This window comes from Heliangelus exortis, chromosome 5 (assembly GCF_036169615.1).
Source record: "Heliangelus exortis chromosome 5, bHelExo1.hap1, whole genome shotgun sequence".
Lineage (NCBI taxonomy): Eukaryota > Metazoa > Chordata > Aves > Apodiformes > Trochilidae > Heliangelus > Heliangelus exortis.
In genome coordinates, this window is record NC_092426.1 from 74,529 (window position 1) to 97,799 (window position 23,271).

General features: G+C 41.5%; 1 long non-coding RNA gene across 1 annotated transcript; it reads left to right on the plus strand.

The window, feature by feature from the left end:
* The first annotated feature begins 144 nt into the window (after positions 1-144).
* On the plus strand, positions 145-19,943 carry LOC139796737 (uncharacterized). The gene is made up of 4 exons (XR_011726134.1): positions 145-276; positions 1,418-1,555; positions 16,140-16,290; positions 19,127-19,943. It is a non-coding gene; the product is annotated as an uncharacterized lncRNA (long non-coding RNA).
* Positions 19,944-23,271: the final 3,328 nt, after the last annotated feature.

The following is a 23,271-nucleotide window of genomic DNA, read 5'->3' on the forward strand; positions in this document are numbered from 1 at the left end:
TTAACTTTTATGCCACAGCCCCGCCCTCACTCGCTGCAGCCTCGGCTGAGGGGAGGGAGGACGAGGGGTCAGGTGACCGGGGCGGACCAATCAGAGCTCTGCTGCCGGCGCTGGGCTGAGGTGGCGGCGGGGGTGGTTCGGCGGTCCCGGTTCGGCGGTCCCGGGTTCTGCTGGGTGTTGCTCCTCGTGTCTGCCGGGGAACTTCGCTCACCAGGACGGGTCACCTTGGTCTGCCTCCCCAGGTGGGACCTTCTTGGCTGCCCCAAGGCTTACGTGGTATGTCCCTGGGACCCTGGACTCAGGTGGCCCGTCTGCTGCTGAGCCCAGCTGGTGGGGAGGCAGTACCGAACTGTGGCACCATGCATTCCTATTTGTAGACATTGGCCTGCAACTCATAATCATTAATTATTACTATATATTCTGTAATTAAACCTACTCTGTTTTTTCCAACCTTAAGTGTTTCTCTTAACTCCCATTTTTACCTTCTCCTGGGAGGGTAGTAGTGGGTAACAGCATCTCTCACCTGGCTGCTAAAACCATGACAGCATGTGAACGTAGGATGCTTTCTCACTTTCCAGCAAAGTGATGAAATTAATGGTTTTAGGGCTGATCTTCCCAGAATTCCCTGATTGCCAGTTTTCTGACAGCGTAATATCTTACCTGCTTCATTTAGAATGGGTGTTGCATACTAATCTTTCTTTCTTCTCCCCTGCTCCCCACCCCACCCACCCTCATATTCCATAAAGCTTCGTTTACTTCATCCCTGCCAAACAAAATCAGGGATGTCTAACTAGCTCCATCTGTTACCTACCAGTATTACTCAAACCTGTGGGCCACAGTCTTGCAGCTGTAAAACTTCATGAAATGATAGAATAATTTATGTTGGGAAAGATCTTTAAGATTATCGTGTCCAGTCGTTCCCCCAGCATGCCCAGGCCACCCCAGCCCATGTCCCTCATCCCCACATCTGCAGGGCTCTCAAACCCCTCCAGGGATGATGGGGACTCCAGCCCTGCCCTGGGCAGCCTGGGACAGGCACTGACAACCCTTTCCAAGGAGAAATTTTTCCTAATAACCAACCTAAACCTCCCCTGGCACAACTAAAGGCTTCATCCTTTCATTCTGACACTTGTTACTTGAGGAATGTAAATATATTACTGGAGTCAATAGAATTTGTGTCTTGTTCTCTGTGTAAAAATAGCAGCATGCGTATGTCTGCCACTTGCAGCTGATCAGAAGAACTTACAGAAGTATGTGTGGAAATGAATTGGAATTCACAAAGCACTTCAAAGTGTAAAAAGTGTTAGCCATCAGAGATGTTTGGAACAGAACACTGAAATTCAGATTTTATCCAGTGCCTATGGTGTTTACTGAAATCACAACAAAATGCCTGAAACAGTTTCTGGTGATACTTCAGGTACCAGCCAGTATCTTCCCTATGGCTCCTGTCAGATAATTCCTGAGCTGCAGCACCTTCCTGAGGACACTGTGAGTGCAGCATCCTCAACACAACTCCCTGATAGAAAAGATGCTCTGGGTATCGCAGCTCTCGCTGGTAAATACTCTGCTGCTTCTCCAGCTAGCAAACCTGCAGGCTCTGCACCACAGGCAAACAGCTCCACCCTCTGCTCTTCTTTCTGTTGTGTACTTTGGATCTTTGGCAATTTACTCCAGAGGATTCACACAAGGTTACAGCCTTCATAGTTGGCACTGTCTTCCTGCTTTAATAAAATATGGATAAGGCTGTATATTTTTTTAAAAGCTAAATGTATTATTTGACTTACTGGAACGGTTATATTGGCACTTTTACATGACAGTTTAACTGCCATCTCAGTAAGTGTCATTTAAACATAATATAATTGCTACTCAAATAATACAGAATGGTTGCAGATAACACATGATATAATCACAGAAAAGCATTAATAAAGAAGCTTTATCCAGTCTTCTGAGGGATTTCTTTTTCAGGCAGTGAAGGCTCACCAGAGCTAAGCTAATTAAATGTCAACTTTAATATGGAAAGTATTTTTTAATCAGTTGCTTTGATCCCAGTAAATGCTATGATGATTTTTCCTTTTTACCCTGAAGAAAAATTAGTTAGCAAACCAATTAGCTAGTCAGAGGTATAAAGCTTTTATACCAGTGTTGGTGTTTGGCTAACTTTTTATGGATTTGGATGTGTATAGATTGCTTCTTGATACTTTAATTGATATATTTAACCATTTGAGTTTCAAAGAGTTGAGTATGTTCATTTGTGTGTAAGGATGCTGGATGTGTGCCAATAAACCCATCCCTGAGTAACATGGGCTGGGTGATGTAGCAAAACCCAAGTGTCAGGGAACAAATGTTACTGAGTGCAGGATAAGAGTGTGGGTGGGGTTTGGGAAGCAGCAAACACAAAGTACTTCTGAAAAGTTTGCTGTTTTCGTCAGCTTTATCCCACTCTTTCAGCACCTCACGTTACTCTTCTTTGAAATGTGATAGACAGCTGGGGGATGAGATGACATTACACGAAAATGATACAAACCACAGAGAGAATAAATGTTTTTCTATCTATCTTTCTGTCAATGGCCTTGGGAGAGATCAAGTGCAGATAAATAATATTGAACTCAGCCAGGCAGCTGACTGCATCATCACTTCTGTCAGAGGAATACAAATTCCATGAGATAATGCAGTTTGGGATAACCTTCCTTGGTGCATTGTGGTATTGAGGTGGATGGGTTATTGACAGGAGCAGGAGCTGGCCTGTTGCCTCTGCCATCTGCCACGTTGTGTTCTGCCTGCTGGGGAGATGCTGCTGCCCTTCTTGCTTTGGAAGCTGAGAAGTACTCTGCTGAGCCTGGGGCAGGGGGCTGTGATTACTGATTTATCACTTCTGGGTGGGGACTGGGTTACAAATGGCTTAGAAATTACTCCAGGTTTCCACCTGCTGTCTCACCTGTCTCACCAGGTTTCCACCTGCTGCTTCCTCTTGTCATAGGTTGGACTGTGGTGGTCAGAGCGCTGGTAAAGACTCTTGGTAAACATCATTATTATCAATACATTGTTTGTAAATATGCTTCTGTCCTCCAGAAATTTAATTATTTTATAGTCTTTTAATGGCTGGGGATTGGTCTTAATCTGGTATGTGATATCTAAGTGCAATCTAGCATTGTGAACATTTCCTTTTTTTTTTTTTTTTTTTTTTTTTTTTTTTTTTTTTTTTTCCCCAGGAAAGAAGAATCATATTAAGGACAGGAATTACTGAAGCATATTATGAGTACAGATTTTTAAAGAAGGAAAATAATTATTTAATTATTTTTAAATAGCGCCAAGAATAAAAAGAAATTCTAAGGCATAATGCCTGAGAAGCAGAACAGAGATATGAATAGAGTAAGCTCCTGGAGTACAAGAAAAAAATTTAAAAATTGGATGGCAGTAGAACTTGTACTCCTGATCTTTCCTGTGATATATGGATGTAAATGACTTTTAGAACAACTTCTTAGAGGAGTTACTTGAAACTCAGTTTGTACTTATTGCTTCTGTCTGCATGACCCCCTAATCCTCATTGCTAAGGAAGCAGAGTTGGGTGGCACAAGTGCTGCCAGGAAGCATCCTGACCCATGCAGGAACGTGATGTGAAGATTTCCAACATGACCAGTTTCATGTGCCCTGTTAACCCTTATCACCTCAGTGCTGCTGCTAAAACTAACAAAACTGATGGGATTCCTAAGCTGCTGATAATTGTCAGCTCTTGCTGTTCACAGTGATGGAAAATAAGACACAGTGACTCACAGAGATGTGAACACTACTCTTATGTATATGCAATGCAAAATATTAATCTTACTGTTGTGTTTGTACTTGTGAAGAAACGATGTAGGTGTAAAATACTGTCAAAAAAGCCTTTTTAGAGGTCAAGATTATATGTCATATGCGAAACAATAAAAAGGCATCTTAAAAGTCAATCTGCTTTTACTTTGGAATACTCTGTTCGTATGTATAACTCACATTTTTCAGGAAACCATTCTTTACTAACAAGTTTTCTGTATTTAATACAAATATATTCCCTTCTAACATTACACTAATTTTTGAAAGCTAATACAGTAATCTAGCCAGGCAGAATATAGTTCAAAGAGCTCAACAATTTAAAAAAACCCCAAACACCAAACCAAACAAACAGACAAAAAAAAAAAAAAAAAAAAAAAAAAAAAAAAAAAAAAAAAAAAAAAAATCTACACCAAGTGAACAAAGACATGATCTGAATTTTAACTTGCTCTCACTTTATTGTTGAAGAGATTTGTTTTCTGGTGACACTATCTTCTTGTTTCCAAGTCCCTAGCATTGATCTACTGCTTGCAAGAAGAAAAAAAAATCAATTGTGACAATCAATAAAGGATAGTTCTGCTCGTCAAAGAGTTTGTGCAGAATGTAAAGTTGAACCAGAGAGCTAGAGTTGATTTCAGAGGCTCCAAATGTTTCAGATGTATCTTCTTAACCTTGAATCCTAATAGCTTGCTGTTTGCTTACATCTTATGTCCCTCCAGCTTTACCTGCTCCTGAGGATAAAGAAAAATTTATTTCATTTATAAATTGTGAAAGTGAAAAGGAAAGCAAGATGAAGTGGTTCTTTCAGTCATAGTCTCTCAGACCTTCCTTGCTTGGCTGCACATGAGTCTGGTGTTCCCCAGTGATCCTCTTCCCTCAGCAGTGTGCCTGATGTGAGGCAGTAAGAACATGGTGATTTAGAACTGGTTTTAATTTTTTTCGCCTCTGTGGATGAAAGAGGCTTTACATGAGAGGTCAAAAATTACTGTATTCTTTATACCTCATGCTTCTGAATCTCCTACAAAAATAGACATGTGCAAAAAAAAAAAAAAAAAAAAAACCAAAAAAAGTGGAAGTTTTTTTTGTTCTCTTAAGATGCTTTACACAAACAGTTTCTCTAAGCTGATGCATTTCTGTGTGCAGTTTAGCCAGCTCAGCTCCTCTGCTTCTGCACAGCACTGCTTCACAGTCCTGTGAAGACAGAATGCTTCTGGGCACCTATAGAGAATGGGAAGGGAAATGGATTCAGACTTACTTGCTTATTCCAGTTAGCACCTGCTTAAAGCCTGCCCCACTGTGACCTTGTTTCTGTAGCATTTTAATCAGCAAATAATACGTTAATCTAGGTTTCCCCATTACTCATTTCTTTGGTGAAGAACAAGAGATGGACTGTGTCCTCTGCAGGTAAGGCTCCCTTACAGCCCTCAGGAGCACAGTGCAGAATTAGTCTCTGAAGGAAGTGATAGACCAAAGGGTGATGGCTGTACACTAGAAAAAGAGTGGATTCAGACTAGATATAAGACATTTATTACACTGAGGGTGGTGAGACCCTGGCCCAGGCTGTCCAGGGAGGTGGGAGATGCCCTATTCCTGGAAACATTCAAGGCCAGGTTGGACAGGGCTCTGAGCATCCTGTTCTGGTTGGAGATGTCCCTGCTCACTGCAGGGGGTTGGACCAGATAGCCAGGAAAGTCCCTTTACACTGAAACCATTCTATAATTGAGTGATTCTTATGAAACTAGAAATTATAAATAGCCATTCTGAAGATTGTGAATGCTGCCTCACTGGATAGTTGTATGTTTCTTGATGGGATAACAGTGAAGCCATCTCTTCTGTCTGTCCTGGGTGACAAGAAGGTGGTATGACACTAAGACGTTTGTATTGTAGGAACCAAAACCATGTAGGAGTTTCTCATTACTCTGCTTTTATCAGTAGGCCCCTTTCCCCAAAGAGAACCTAGATTTTAAGGGATGTGTAGCAATTATAGTAAAAGCTCTCAAACAGATTTCTTTTCCTTTTAATATAGAACTTATTTTTGAGCTGCGGATTTCATTATCAATACTTCTTGGACTAATTTTGTAAAAATTTCTCCAGCACATGAATTTTTATATCAGTAATGACTTAAAATAAGATACTTTGATATATATACCCAACTTTCTTTAAAGAAGCACTTCTGAACTGTGTAAAAACTTTAGATCCCATCACCCCAGCAATACAGAGGTATTTCTCACTGAGGAATTATGACTGACAAGTCTGGCAGAGCTACATAAGGAAAATCTTGAAAAATGGACAGGGAAACTAATGCCATTGCAGAGACTTTGGTAGTGATGTATCCAAATTACCCCAAAGGATGCGGGTGATTCATTTACATACACATAAACATATGGACACACACACACATAGTTTGCAAGAGAAGATTAATAGAGGAGAGGCAAGGAATGCAAACTGCACAAAAATTATTTAGGTAAATAATGACCAGATGTGATGATCTTCCAAAGGTACAAAAAGATGGTGGAGTGAACGGGTAACAAAATGACAGAAAAAATTCAGTTTTGACAAAAGCTAAGTAATATGCATAGTGGAATTAATCTGAACCACTTATACTCCTGGTTAGATTCTAAATTAACTGTCATTACCCAGAAAAAAGGAGGTTTGCAACCCTGCGAAAGCTGAAAGACTCAACACATAGTCACTTTTTAACGAGCAAGGATCATTAGAATGCAGAGGGAACAGGATAAAATAACATTGGGAGTATTAGAAAGGTGTCATATAAACTAGTGTTACATGCTCACCTCAAATAATGTATTCAGTTCTGGCCACCGTATCTCAAAAAGAGCATAGATGAAATAGCTGGATTGAGAGATGAGTTCTGGAAATGAATGAGTGCTTGGAGAGAATTCTACAGAGTCTGCAGGGCTGGGATGGCTTTGATTTATTTTGAGATGAGATGATTAAACGGGAGACTTGATAAACAGAAGAAGCAATGAGCAGTGTTATGAAACCAAATTGTAGGTTTCTGTACACCTTTTATCATACAACAGAAAACAGGTTGGTCACTGAACACAGGCAGGAGTAGGTTTCAGGAAATATACCAAGTGAAATACTTTTTCGCACTATTAGCTCATGAGACTTGTTGCTGAGAGTTATGAATAAGGCCAAAACCTTGCTCTAGTACCAGTAACATGAATTTGTTTTTTGTGCTGTGGGAGGGAAGGGAAAAACCAATATTTGTCAAATGGAAACGACCAACACCATTAAGGAGGAAATTCTTGGGTTTTTTCCAAGCTTCAGATCATAACAGAAATCTGAAGGCATGCTGAGAACTCCCCCCTAGGTATAGATTATAATGACATCTTAATTTGACTTTTGTGTAAACTAGAGTAGTCTCAAAAAATTATTCTGAAGATCATGTCTTCATTTCCTTTGGTGCAATTCGTTGCACAATTGCTGTAAAAATAGTTAGTGCAACATAGAATGATTGGAACGAGTGGTACTTGTCATCACTACAGTGCCTGTAAAAATAGACCTGGTGCCTTGTCCAGGAACTGATGAAACATAAAAGGACAGTGTCACAGTGTCCTTTATACACAGGTTATGGACTTGGCACCATCAAAATGGAAATCATGTTTTGTCGTGTCTTTTTCTATGATTAATATTGTGCTTCAGAGTAAAAAAAAAAATTTTTTTTTTATATCCTTAAATGTCCTGGTTAAAGCCCCACAGTCCAAATTCCAGCTTGCTCTGCCATCAGGTTGTGATGCAGCCATGAGGATGGCTCACCAAAGAGGCTTCCATGTGGAATGACATTGAGGAAATACTCATCCTCACCTTGTACTTCCACAAGAGTGTTCCTCTGTGAGATTTACTTTTCCCTGTGGAAAGGGTCCTTATGCTCCTTGTCCTGGTCACCTGGTCTCTCCTTCCACTCTCTGATCTCTCTCCCACAGCACTGGGGAGGAGAAGGCAGGACTGGGTGGGCTGAGACCTGCTCCCATTTCAGATTTGGGTCCAAACAGAGTGATCACATAGCAAAGGTGACACACTGGAAACTGCATCCCTGAGCTAGGAGTGTACAGGGGACTAAAGGGGAAAGAGCAGAATCGAACAGAGAAGGTGCTGGCTTTAGTTTGGAAGTGGTTGCTAGAAAATATGGAAGAAGCAAAGAGAAGTAAGTCACAGCTGCCATGGGGAAGGTATTTAAGCTGGTGTTTCAAAAAACACATTCAGTGGTCTTAGAAGCAAGGGGAGAAGAGCATTGCCTGAGGGATCAAAGCTGAAGCTGACAGTCATGAAAAACTCCTAAGGAATCTGGGAGAATAAAATAATAGGCTCTTGTGGAGATACAGCTTATGATATTATTGCCTTGAGCTTCCCCATAGACTTCTGTGGTAGAGATGTTGAAATGCTAAAAGACAGATCATTTGAAAAGATTACCTTTTCCTAAAAAAAAAAATATAAAAAATTACACAGACCATTCCTGTTACATGTAAATCAATTGTTTTGGATTGTGGTAATGCCTTAAACCTATTGCCTGCTTATAAAATAATGAGTAAATACAGACAGGAGATTTCAAAAAGACCAACCCCAAAATGCCTTCTGTTTTGCTCTCAACTTTTTGTATGTGGAGGAAAATTGGTCTCCTGTGCAATGTATGAATTAGAAAATCAAGACACAAGTCCCTCTACAGGTTCAGGTTTCTCTCCTCTCAAATCAACCCATCTCAGACAAATTTGCTGGACTGTTTTTTCTGAATTGGGTTTGGTTCTGTGCCTCCAGCTGATGTGTTTTCCTAGCCTCTTATGAAATGTGTATTTCAAGGAATCTAAATGAGATTGCTACTCAGACACTTAATGCTCCCTTTTCAAGTGCATTAAAATCCTTGATATTTCGTACATGTCTGTTTGGAAGGCAGGTGGTGGTATAGCTCTGAATTTTTAACCCTCCTCTTCATCCCTCTCCAGCACGGGAGCATTACAATATTGTAACTTGAAAGCTTGATTCAAACAACCTCCCCATTTTGTTCCCCCACCTTTGCTGTAGCACATGGCAGTTTTTATGCCAAACATGTCTCTGCCAGATTACGTAGAGACCTCAGAGTCTTGTGGGGAGCCTTCTGGGAGGACTGGGTGGCTGCTCTGGCTCTGAAGTTTCCCCATCCAAGCAAAGCTGTTCCTGGCCATGATGTTGGAGCCTGTGCCCACCTTGGCACAAAGGAGCCCTGGGGAATCTGTGGGCACATGCTCCATGCTAGCCCACTCCTGCAGGAATGAGGTCCAGGAATGATCTTAATAACTTTGCCTGCAGCTGTTTTTGCAGCTGGTGGCCCCTGAGTCCAAGCACGGAACACAAACATGATTGGCAACAGCCTGGGAGCTGGCAGATGAGGAGACAGAGCCTTGATCCATCTTAGTTGTAGCTCCAGATACTTTGGCATGAGAGCTTTGCTGCTGATGATAAACAATCACAACAGGCATTTCTGTTATAAATAAATATTTTGCACATTTTTCAGCAAAAGGTGGTTTGTTTTTTATTTCATAGAATGAAAAGAAATGCATTCATTTCTCAGCTGCTATTTTCCCCTTTTATGTCTTCAGCCTGATGGCACCTGATGGGTAAGCACATTGCTCTGAGTCTGGCTTTTCCCAGGGGTGCAACTGAAGCACATTAGCATCAGAAGATGTCTATTCTGAGTAGAAAACTGGTGTATGGAGGTTTTAAAACTTAACTTATATCCAGGCAGTAATGCAACATTGCTTGAATCTTGGCATTTTACAAAACATTATTGAGTTCAACATTTTTAAAATCCATATTGAACATCTGTTAAATCCATATTGTCTTTTAGAAGTCCGTTGTTGCTGAAGGAAAATAACGGTTTGCTATCATTCCTACTCTCCTCTGTTTGAATAAATACTGTATCTTCCTGTTTTTCATAACAGTAACATAGTAACATATTACTTACATGTTACTGGTGCCTCTTGACTGAGACTGAAGGATACAAGGAAACCAAGTAGTTAAGTGGGAAAATATTTTATCTTTGTGCTTTCTGCCTTCAAATAAAGTACGTATTATTTCTCTGCTTTCCTAGACCCTGACCATCCTGACTGTAGTAATAAACTTCAAAGGTGTTATCCTGAAAAAACAATTATAGGCTTATTAGGTTAACCACTAATACAATAGCAAAGGCCCAGCTCCAGTTTCAGGTTTTCTACTTCATACACTAGAAGAAGATCGGGAAAAAACGAGTGAGTTATAGCCACAGTGTTTCAGTCTTTTCAAATGTAAATTTTGAGAAGCCACACATAAATACACTAGTGTTGTATTCCGAAGAGCTTACTAGAGAAGAGAAATGGAGATGCCCTCCTGATTACAATAGGAGGCTATTAAAAGCTACTGCTTTTAATATGGATTCTAGCAAAAGATTTCATGTTCTCTGAATGCTTTGAGGATGCATGAGAAAGGAAGGGAAGTTACCCATCTCAGATGAGTACAGAAAGTATGATATGTAAGGCACATATGTGGTACCAAAGTGATCTGTCAGTACACAGCAATTTACTTCTTTACAAGAATGAATGCTGTAGTAAATCAGAATTTTGGAATTATTGGCTTATGGGTTCCCATTTCTCCATGCAGTTCATTGGGTAGCCCTGTTGTTGCTTTTCTCTCAGCTTTATCCCAGCCTCTGTCCCTCAGGGCCGGTAGATTCAGGGATCCTGCAGCAGCTCAGAGCCAGTGCCCATCATCGCTTCCCACTCTGTGAGCGCAAAGCCAAGAGGGGACCCTGCCTTGGACATCTGAATCCCCCCATATCTTCTCAAAACTCTGAAGTGTGAAATGCTCAGTGGCTACCAGCCATTTATGAGGAAGATGTTCCTATTTTATGCATTTGAAATACCTGCTAATGAGGGATTTCCTCTCTAGCAGGCAATCTGCTTTGTGAAATTCTGGGGCTCCCCTCTGAAGGTGTCCTGCGTATCCGTGGGGGATCCTCTCAAATCATCCCTCCCTATGCCAGGGACATGTGTGCTCCTGAGGGCAGGAGTCATTCCATGGACCCAGCACTTTTGGTGTCTGTGTTGAGGGCAGTGGATGTGGGTGTGTTCATGCACAGGTGTGTGTCTGGATGTGAATTCTTCCCCATAAGACAACAAAACATCAACTTGGGTAGATTTATTGGAAATAAACTATTTTGGCTGACACTGCCAACTGTGTGTTTGACTGACACTTGGAGAGAGACATACTCTTTCGGAGAGTCCCAGTCACGTACTATTACTCATACTATAAAATCATACTTTTCTGTGTATATATTTCCTTAACACAAACTGATGTGGGTTTTTTATTATTTTTATATATATTTTATTTTTTATTGTACAATTGATTCTGCCCTGACTCTAGTGGTCTCTTTATTCAGGAGGGCAGTTGGCAGTAGTAGTGAGCAAGAAAAGAACACTTCTGACTGTGAATGTAAGCAAATGTTCTATGTTAGAGCTTAAAAGACCTTAAAAGAAGTTGGTGCTGCAAGCCAACTGGATCCAATAAAAAAGAGGGACTAGAAAAGTAGACTAATGGTAATGGCGCTTCATGAAAAAGCCCATATCATGTGTGGTGATACAGTAGATGAGAGGAGCTAAAGCTATCAGCACAGTCAGTGAAGAAAAAGATTTGTATATGAACAAAAATATTGCCAACAAAAAAAAAGCCTACTGAAAATTTATAGATAGCTGGAACAGGGAACTGTTGACCAAAGCTTTGTAGACACAGTGAGAACTGGAAGAAAATGTTTTTCCTAGCAGGCAAAATGCCAGAAGGAAATAAAATCTATACCTTTGCTCAATGAGAGCTAAGCAAAGCTACATCCAAGACTCAGAACAAAACTGAAGCTGCTTCTGGGAAGAGTATACTCAGCTAGATGTTGGAATGGAGTACTGTGAACAGTGAACCATAGGAAAAAAGGGCTTGGTGTGCTGTGGGTACAGTACTGGTATCACACAGGAGCAGTGAAGGGGGAGCCCTGAGCATCTTGTTAGGAAAGCAATTGAAATGTGTGAGTAATGCAAGAGATACTAACTTTAAACAGTTGGTGATAACTACTGGAATGCTTAATTTAAGGCTTTAACTGAGAAGTAGTTTATTTTTCACTTATTTATCTACATCTAATTGAAAAGGATAAAATAAGCAACACAGATAAAAAGGGTAACTGGTCTGAGATTATAGTGCTAACTATGCCCCAATACTATACAGCTTTGAGTTTGGATTTGTTGACTTCTTCCACGTGAGCAAAGCCAAAGTACATTTCCTGCATGTGAATTGACTAAAAATAAATGCAATATGGCATTTCAAATTCCTTGCATTTCATATACGGCCAGAGGAAAAAAAAATTTAATACATATTCTTAAATCCTTTCCTTAAATGTTTCTTATAATTCTGGTTTATCGGTCTCCTGACTGAATTCCTTTCCACTTTAGATGTGCATATTTTCTAATTTGTTTCAGTTTTGTCACATTGGGCCCAGCTGGAATGAAACCCAAAGAACTGTCTCATAATAAACTGAACATAATAAACTGAACCGAAACATTATTGTTTTCACAATAATGTTAATCACTTTCTTAATCATGAGGGATCTTGTCCTTGCTCTGGAGAGAGATGCTGTCCTTGCTGCGTGCTGAGCTGTGCAGGGCAGGAGGTGCAAGGTGCTGTAGGATTCATGAGCATGTCAAATGAGATCTCAAAGTGGCACTAAAGGTCGCTTCCTGGGCAGAAGCCAGCGATGCTGAACAGTGCAGGTAGAGAGTGAGGTACAGCTATGCCAAGATGTCCCAGTGTCCAGCAGATCCTGGCTGGGACCAGGACTGCAGTCAGCATCAGACCTCATCTGCATGGGTGCCAGGTGAGCCTGTGGGACCAGGCCTTGTCCTGACCACCCCATGGGCTCCAGCTTGCTCACAGCAGAAATGGTGATCAGTCGCTTGGGGCAGAAGAGAGGCTGCCTGATTCTTTTGGGTGAGTCCGGGATGGACATGGCTTTCCAGGCACCCTTTGGGGCTGTCTGGTAGCAGCGGTCTCAGGGTGCTCTCAGAGGTCTCTGACCACATTCTGCCACCGGGGGCACATGATAGCCTTGGGACAGTGGTAGGCATTAACACCTTCCTGAAACGTGCCTTTGCCCCAAGTCCCAGATAAAGGAGCCAAGTGTTTATACCTCCTGCCTCTAACCCTTCTGCTACCCAAAACTAGGGGGAAGCAATCCTGTGTACAGTTCACTCTAAACCGCAATTTAAGAGTGTCTACAGCTTTAGGGATACCTGCTTTTGTTTCTGAAGTCAATAAGGGTATTTTTCTTCAGAATGCATTTCGTTTTGTCAGTGAACATCACCATCCCATCAGCCTGCATTGGCCCCAGTTGTGAGCAAAGCTGCACATCTTCTGATAGGTGATGTTCTTTCAGGTCATTGGGTATGCTTTGATAAACTGTCAAAATGCAGTTCAAAAATAATAGCAAAGAAAGAGGCAAAAGGTATTTTTTTAGAGATTATTTTCATGAAACTATATAGTACTTTTACTCCTCATGGTGTGGTGGGATGATCATTAAGGTAATAGAATTCAGCAAAAAGGTGTGAAGGGGAAGGAGCCAGACTATCTCATTTCTATCTGAAAAATCATCAGCACAACTGACATTTCTTGGGATTTAGTCACAGAGGAAAAAAAAAGAGAACAGCTGATAGCCTTAGCAAATTATAAATATATAACACAGCTTCAAGCAGAAGTTTTCTGCTGTGGAACATTCCAGCTCAAGTGCTTTTTAAGTACCGGTGATAGCTCTGCCTGAGGGCAGGCAGAGTCCAGGACCTTGGTGCCCTCAGTTATGTTACAGGCAGGACTCAGCTGTGCAGCCATGCAGGTTTTTTCCCTTAGTGTAGGGCAGCTTGAAGTCTTTGCTTAGTTTTCGTTCTTGCAAAAACTGGTGGCTCAACTTGGCAACCTTTCCTGAGGCTCTGGATCAAAGCTCCCTGTTAGAAAAGTTACCCCCACAGCCCTAACATCCCCTCAGCTTGCTGCTTTTGCTAAAAGAACAGCTTAACAAGAGATGCTCTAAGACACCAGCTGTGTCTTGCTCTTCAACTTATGTTTTTTCAGTGTATTCAATGAAAAACACTTGAGAGTAATAAATCAGGAAAAGTTACTGGACTGGCTTTTGGAATCAGAGCTTCTGCAGGTATCACTAGACCTTAGCCACCAGAAGCTCTGCAAACCTATTAGCTTCCCCAACCGGGGAAGATTCTTCCACAGATGTTGAAGCAGCCTGCACAGCATCTGATTTGAAAGCTGAAATGGAGGAATACTTATGGTCTGGAAGGTATAAAGCTCCACAGAGATCCCAGACAAGTCTGGATTTATTTTTAGTGCTAAGAGCTATTTGGGATTTGAGATGTTTGTTACCAGGTTGCAATTCTGATTTTTTTTTATTAGTGCTTGAAGCCTTATTGCTTGGTTTGCAACATTAATGCCTACAGGAACAATGACTATGCTTTGGAAAACTCATGTTTATAGACCTTTTAAAATATACAGACTGCCTCAGAGAAAATTAAAGTGTTGCTTCATTCCTTATCTGGGAATTGCCAAAGATATAACGGTATATTTTAGTAGAAGCAATAACAGAAGAAGCAAATTTTATTAACTTCGGAATAAAATATTATGATTTTTTGTTCTCAGGTAGCCATGAATTTTCCAGACAGATGTGTGTGCCAGGCTTCCCCATGACACTATCAGTTTTAATGACTCATTTAAGACTGGTTTAAAAGACTCTAAAAACAATTTTTCATCTTTCTCCCTATAGATGGGTAGCGAAGGTGGCTTTGAGAGCTACACAGGCAGAACACCACTTATGTGGGAAGAGAAAATATTCTGGTTGGATATGTTGATGAAAAGGACTGGAAAAGGAGGCTGAAATCATAGAGTGCTGTGTTTTGGTGCAAGACTTACAAAGAATGCAGAGATGGTGGAGACATGAAGGCAGGGATCACCTGCAAGGGGAGGTGCTGAGCTGCCCCATCCCCAGGTAGGAGACTTGCTGGTTACTGCTCACCTCACAGCAAGTGACACATCTGGGTCACTACATGCACTGACAGGCAACTTGCTTTCCTTCCACATAGAAGACATTATAAAAGCAAAGAGTCACCTCTGCTGTGGATAGATACATTTATGGCAGCAAAGGACCTTCCCACTGTAGCTGTGCAATTCTTCGTGTGATTTTGTAACTCTTTGATATTAACACTCTGCCAAAGGCATGAACCAGGAGAGAACTCTCAGGTATGATAGGCATCACTAAAACACAGCTGGCAATTTCATCTTCCAGATGGTCTGATGGGCATTTTAGTGTTAATTCATCAAGGGCTGCCCAGAGAATATTTGTCTCTACTTATTATTCTGACCAGCCCAGATGCAGAAATAATGATTTTCTGTGAATTTCTAATTAGATCTGAATGGACTTTTTTGAATTAGCTAAACAAAGATCCTTCCATGAAGAATGCTATCAAGGGAACTGCAGGGGCATGCACTGGAACTGAACAAATTAAAGCCATCCCCATACTTGGTTTATAGCAACATTTGTCCCAAACAAGCCTTTGCTGCAATGTATGACATAAATACTTCTGCTTTAAGAGACCCCTGCAAGTCTCAATATGTGGAAATAGCATGTAAATAACACCTGCCCACTCAGCATTTTTATTCATTGGGTCTGAAGGGTAACAATGTCCCATCTGTGCATCAGCTTCATGTTTAAAGAAAGTTAAGATTAATAGTGACTTTTCTTTTCCTCCTGCTTATGTATAGCTGTTAGGTAGGATAGAGTGAGAAAGAAACTGCACTTCCAATAAACAGTTGATATGTCTAAACTTTTATAGCACTTTTATAGCACCTGGATGCCTGGCATTTCCCCTCTGTGTACCAGGCCTGTGGAGGGTACAGCTGGCTCCATCCCCTTCTCCCCCTGCCTGACTGAGCCAAGCAGGCTGGGGAAGAACATCTCAGGGAAACAAGAAGTACTGTCTGAATGTACTGAATCTGAATCAGAGCAAGTCATCTCCTTTGCTGCACAGGCTGGGACTTGACCCTATGGATAGGATGGATAGTGCTGGAAGAGAAAGCTACAAAGAACACTTGGCCAATGCCTTGACTCTCAGTTGTGAAATGCTCATAGTGTGCACTGGGCTTTTCTTCAGTCACAAGCTTATTCAAGGGAGGCCTAAAATTAGAATTAAATGTAGGATGCACTTGCCCTGTATAAATAAGTAGTTAAAAAATGTACAATGCTGTTAATTAGTGGGTGATCTCTTGTCACACAGGAATGAGTGTGGCTGTCTCCTGAGCCCCTGAATATGGAACAATGGATCACAATCTAGTGTGCCCATAGTACTTGGGAAGGAAAGAGAATCATTCAGAGCAGTCTGTTTGGACTGCTGGAAACTGACAGCAAAGCAAGGAAGAAAAGATAAGGTAAGTCTTTGCATGACTACATCTTTCTTGCTGAAAGCTAATAATTACCTAGTAATTATTAAGACAGAAAGAGTTTTCTATTCAAAATAGGGAAAAAATCATGGTACTCTTTGCATTACTCTCTGTCACATCCAGTGGTCACATGAACGGGACTGAGGAACATTCCTGTTTTGCATCCTAGCAGGAAAGTTGCCATATAAACACAGTGATTAAAAGAGGCTGGGAGGAAAATGAACTCACACACACACACACACACACACACACACACACACACGCATGCATGCATGCATCAGCTCTAGTTGCAGAGATATAGACTAAGTCACATTGAAACCATTAATTCATGGGCTCCAGGAACAAGTTACTACATCCAGAAGACCTATAACACTCAGTGTGGTTTCATTAATTATTCATTCAGCTCTTCACTTTTTTCTTCCTAAGGTTTGGGTAAACAGCTGTTTTCACTTGAAAGATATGCTCATAAGCAACTATATATAAACAATTTTGTTCTGAAACAACATCTTGATGGAGATAAGAGCTTTCTCTCTGCTTGGCTTTAAGACCTCTATTTAAAGTGGGTTTCATCCACTGCTCCCTGGTCTGAGGAGATCTAAGAAAGGTGGCTTATTGCTTTGTCAGTCAAATTCTGCTTTCCTTTCAACAGTGTTTGATGCAACCAATTGTACTGAGGGAAAAAGAGAACACACCTTGATTCCAAAGGAAGTACAGCTTTACACAAACCCAGGGCACATCCCTTCTCTGTCTGCTTTGATTTACAACAAAACATCTTTAGTTTAGAACTGTGCTTGCATTGCAGTGCTGGGGGACATGTGGACAATGATCAGTATCTGTGCAGGGAGCCTTGTGTTTGAGGCTTTGGCTGTGGTCACAGGCCCACCCCAGAAAAAACATCTGCATTTTTTTCTTCAGGGAAAGGAGGGTGGGCATGGCCTCTGGTTGTTTCTCTGACAAGGAGTTAAGGTCAGAAAAGGGAAGACCATTTTCCCCACTAGATGATTTAAGTTTACTCTTTATTGACTCAGCACTCATTGTAAGAAGTTGTTGTGATGCTCTTAATTTGCAGTGTGATAGCTAGTATTTGTCAGCTTTACAGTTTTCATTTCATTTGTTGCTTCCATTTGCATAAAGAGAACAAATGGGTGAGAATGGATAGTAAAACAGCTGTCTGAAACATATAGCTGGTTTAGTGAAAGATTTTCTATTACAGAAGAACTAGATTTCAGAGAAGACATAAAAATATGACTTCTGGAAAGTATCATATAAAATGAAAGTAAAAGCAAGAGAAGTTGCCAAAATAATTCCAGAGAGACAATAGCTGAATGTCTCCTCCAGAAAGTTACTGCAGCAAGGACAGAACAGACTATATTTCTCTGGGTCCAAGGGCATGGAAAGAAACCAGATAAGAATAGATCAGGGGTATTTGTGGGGTTTTTGTTTGTTTTCTTGATTACAGTATGTACCCCCAACCCATCTGCCACTTTCAATATCCCTTGATGTTTTATTGTCTCCAAAGTAAAACACCATTCATTTTTCAGAGAAAATTGCAGGAAAATGTTTGCAAAGATCTGTCTTTGGCTCTGATGGCAGAGAAATCAGAAACAAAAATAGAAAACGAGGCAGAAGCCTGCTTTCTCCTGTGCATTCCCCAAGTATTAATTTAATAACATCCTTCTGGTGTTCTTCATAGCCTGACTGCACTCATTTATCTCATGGACCAGTATGCTCAGCATCCCTACCCACAGCAGTTTCTAATAACCTGAGGTTTTTCAGATAAACCTTTCTTTTAGCAGGGAGCCAGGTCAAAATGATTATACATTAAAGTGTGTACTTTTAAGACAGACTCAAAAGCCTCCATTCCATGGTGCATTAATGCAGGGGAACTTTTATTAATGAATAATACAAGGTCTAGGCTTTATGACTCTAGTCAAATAGTGCTCCAGAGGAGCTACTGTTAAGATTTAAGTTGTCAGCACGACTGCCTGCTGGAAAGATTTATCTATGGGTCTGCAGGACTGAGAGCGAGGGCCTCTCCAGTGCTTTAATTCACCCCTTATGATTCCTTATATACTTACACAACACATATACACACACAAACATTGTGAGCAAGTGTTTCAGACCTGCAGTCACAGAATAAAAAATGTCCAATTTTGATAGACCCAGTGAAAATTTTAACAAAAATATAAAAACCATTTCAATACCTAACATCTCCAGTAAGTTAGTTATTATAAGGTTTTTGTGGTTGTCTTGGTAGAATTAGGAAGCTTATTTTCCTTTTGTAACCTACAGAGCTGGCAGAAGTGAAAGTGGGTGGTGGTGCTACAAACTACTGAAAAGAAGATAAAAGAGAATTTAAAAAATACTAAGTAGAAGCCTTCAAAGATTTTTTTTTTCTCTTCTGTGCCTGTTTTGATGTACTCAGCAGCAGTTGTTATTGGTGAAATTAATTGAATTGATCAATTGATATATTAAGCTGAATGTCAGATGTCTTTAACAAGTTATTAACAGTTCATTTCACTGTACCTTTTCTGAAAATCCATGTAAGTCTCTCTTTATTCCTTTGTCCTAAAGCCAGTTTCTGACACGTATTCATCTAGGCATACTGTTTCTTTTCTCATTTTACAACAGTGTCCTTATTGCTGCCTTTCTATATAACTCCATGTGGAAGTATTACAATAACCACTTGAACAATGCAGCTTTATTCTGTGTGTATTCCTTTATCTTGACTTCACTGAGTTCTCAGTTCCTTATCAATGCTATCGAACACAAACAGCTGCCACTCGATATGTCTGTCTCCAATTAAGCAATTTGCTTTCTGCAGCTTTGCAGTGTGAAGCATCCCTCTGCTACTCAAGATGAAAGGTTTCAGGAAATCTCGGTGCAAAGAAATAAAATGGAGACAACTCTATGGTACTCCTTGAGGTGAATTGAACACATGTTTGTGCTTAAATATAAAAGAAGGATTTAATGAACAGTGCATTGAGCTACAATGAGCAGTTTTACATTAACACATGAAGTCTGCAAGATGCATCACAAGCAGATTCTTTATATCCACTTCATCAGCAGTCCTGGAAGCAGTTGCAGGGGGCACCTCAGCCTGGCTCTGGATCCAATGCCAGCCCAGCTCTGCTGTTAGAGTCATCTCATCCAGGGAGGGCTGTGTTACATGAATGAAGCCAAAGCCTCTCACACCATCAGTGGCATTGGGAGATCCCCACAAAGGACTTTCATCATCTGGAGTTGTTTTTTTTTTAAATTTTTTTAAAATTTATTGATATGGTGTTGTCACTGTACAACCCCAGTTGTGAAGTATGTCTGTAGAGGTTTTCTCAGACAACAGCTGTATGGTGATGATGTGCAATGACTGCGATGTGACATTAGTGTTTTTAATCCAATAGTGCTCAAGTGTTGCTTTTTTAATGGCTTTTTGCAGATTCTTACAAAGGCTTTTTCAGAATTCTGTCAAACTAAAGGAACAAGAAAGGCAAGTGTGGAGATATTGGCAGAGAACCATGCACTTGTTTAAAGGGTGATGAGGCCAGTGACCTAGATTTGTCTGGATGTACTGCTGCTTAAATGAGACAAATGGGTGAAAACCACTTCCATTAAATTGCAGTTGGTTGTTAAAATGCTGCAAATTACCATCTCCATTTATATTTTTTTAGTCTGGCTTCAGCCAGATTTCCTGATTTCCAGCTTCCGGCTGCCTGCCCTTCCTGCCCTTCCTGCTTCCCTTTCCTTCACCCCGGCATCCTGGAAGGATCCCGTCCGTTCGTCTGCCTGTGGTCCTGATCCGTGCCAGCCCTTATCTGTGTGTTCCTGCCTCCAGTTCCCAACTGCTGCCGACTCCAGGAGTCCAGCCTGGACTTTCCCAGAGCTGCCCTGCAGCCTCGGTGGTGACGTGAGAGCTACTGGGGGAAAGGAGGGAGGAATGTGGTATCCATTTTCTTGTATATTTGTATATATTTAGTAGTTTTTCCTATTTATCATTACTGTTTCATTAAAGTTGTGTAGTTTAGTTTCCAACCCATAAGTCTCTCTCCCTTATTCTCTCTCCTTTCTTATCAGGGAGGAGAGAGAGATTAATAGAGAGCGTCTGTTACTCGGTTTAATTGCCGGGCCAGTGTTAAACCGTGACAGATTTATTGGTTAGTTCTGGGTGAGCAGAACTAACCCTGAATCTTGACAGCCCACAATACTCTCCTTCTTGCCTGTGTACTTGGAGCACAATTAACAGACTTCAGGACAGGGAGATGAAGAAAATGTGCTGGTCAGCAAAAAAGCTTTCACTGCATTATTCATGTCTTAACTGGAGATAAATGGCCATGTGGGACACAAGCAGTGATATATCATCTTCTGAATTCTTGCTTTTTTCTCCAGAGGCTCAGTCATTCTGCAGCACTAAGGTCTCCACCATGCAGTCAGTAATTGGCTGCCACCTAATTTAGATCCTGAATAACTCTAGAGGCTCACTAGTGTGGCCTTCCAGACAGCCCCACTGAGGTGTGGGCCTCTCCTGGTGCTGCACTGGTTCCCTGCCTGCCTTGTGCACAAGGTTATGAGAATTCCCACCTGCCAGAGCTAGCCAGGGAGTGGGGGACACTGTGTCAGTGTCACAGCACCCCTAACCCTGTCTGAGCTTGTGGGCTCAGGGACCCCCAGGCCCTTCTGTCTGCCCTTCCCTGCAGCTGGCCAAGGTGCCCCAGCAGAGCTGCAGGCTGCAGAAGGTGACAGAGGGCATCCCCATCTCAAGAGAGCATCATCCCTTCCTCCCATTGGAGATGCTGCTGCTGGCTTTGTCCCAAACTGGTGCTATGGTCACCCTACCGACCAGCTCCTCACGTAGCCAGTGTGAGTAGGGAAACTCACATTAGAGAGAACTCGCATGGACTTCTGTCTCAACCTTTCCCTGTGTATGAATTTGAATTTACCACAAACTTTTAGGAATCCTTTTCGTTTGTGTTCATGTCTCCATTCCCTGGCTGTGGACAGGGGTTAGTGCCAGGACACTAAAGTGGAAACTGAGCCATATGCCCATCCCAGCAAGAAGCAGTGTTTATGGATGGAGCCTCAAAGGTCTTGGTAATATCCAGATTAGAATGGAAAAAAGGAATTAAAAAATATGTACAGAGCAAGAGCTGGCCCTAGCAGAAATCACAGTGTTCTCTAAAATGGCTCTGCTGTGTAGACATGTAAGTGCCATGTGTTTAATAATGCATGACAGGTTGGACAGGAGTGAAGACACATCTTCAGACACAGAAAAAGCTTATATGCTAAGAGAAAAAATATGATAATAGCACCCATTTTTGTAGGTATAACTTGCCTTGTTCCTCTCTGGCAGTTTCCATATTCTCTACCTCTGCGATTTAGGCTCAAAGGGATTCTCAGGTCTCATACTTGCATCTTTAAAAACAAGACACTTCCATTGAGATTCTGTTTGACTCAGGAATTCACAGAGCCATGTAGAATCAGTGCATTTAATTAATTTTTTTTTTTGTGCACACAGATTTGGACCTGTGTAAAACTTCGTCCATGTGCAAAGCTAGAGGCTTTTCTTATGTAAGAGACTCCACATGCTCACAAGATGTGTAGAGTTCAAAAGTGATTCATTCTCCTACCTAATCCTGTGAAATCTGAATTGGAGAACTTCTTGAGAGCCACAGAAGCATATTATTGAGTTTAAAGACAGCCACATCACTACTATAAAATTCTACACACCAGGAAAGAATTTTTTTACACTGAGGGTGGTGACACAGTGGCACAGGTTGCCCAAAGTGGTAGCAGATACCCCACCCTGGAAACATTCCAGGCCAGGTGGGACGGGGCTCTGATCTAGTTGAAGATCTGCAGGTTTTGCTGCACTGAGGCAGGAGGGCTTCCAGATTACGCTGGTGGTATGGTACCAGCCCAAACCGGTGCCTCTCCCTCAGCCTGCCAGGGGGTTCAGGGCTTGCATACAGATGTGATTTCAGAGGGGCATTGCAGGACCACCTCTGCATGCTAAACAGGGCCCCTTTGGCCCTCATCCTCCACACCACCTCCTGCTCCATCTCTGTGTCTCCCTGGGGGCAGGTGACCTGCAGCAGTGCGTGGCAGATGGCACAGTTATGGCTTCCTTCCCAGGCCAGCATGGTGCTGGAAAAAGATACCAGAGCTGATGGAATTTAAAAGCCAAGAGGAGTATTTTTCCTAATTCTACCAATTAAACATCAAAACTGGTGGAGCTCCATTCACTCCCACACGTTTCTGTTGGAAGCCACAGCTCTGTGGAAGATCTCATGTAACATCAGTCAAATGAGTGAAAACCCTGTTCATTTCAGTAGAACCACACGTCGGCTTTAAATTCTGCATTTCCACAGTGATAAAGGCTGAGGAGTTTCTTTTTAAACTGCTGTTGTGCTGTTGACAGAGCAGCTAAGCCTACTTTATCTGCCACAGTGAGTTTCCAAGCAGCTGGGAGTGGGAAGCAATGCAAGTATGTCTCCACTTATTTCTCCACTCGTTTTCCTGACAATTGCAGAATTCAAATCAAATTTCTGAGGCTGTCTGCAAGTGCAAACACCCTCCAGAAGGAGGATGCCTCAACGAGTGTCGGGGAAAGGAAACTATTCACACAGTGACCTTGTGGCTTGAAACCTTTTAAGAGCAATGGAAAGGATCTGGGAGCAGTTTACCTCAGTTGGTATCATCGTTTTCAAGAGAAGGGGCATTAAGCAAGTCAGTGAGAGTCTCCCCATCTACCCATATTTTCATCTATGTGAAACTTGTTCTAGACACTGGCTTGGAAACCAAAATTTCTGTTTACTTTTCTTTCACAAAACAAACAAACAAACAAATTTTTTTGACCCTTAGAAACCTGTTTAAGAGGCTATCTACTGTGAAGATGAGGTAAATCATGAATTAAGTTTTGATAAATGTATGCTTAACATTTTTTTTGGAATCTGAGTGCAGCTTATATTACAGTCT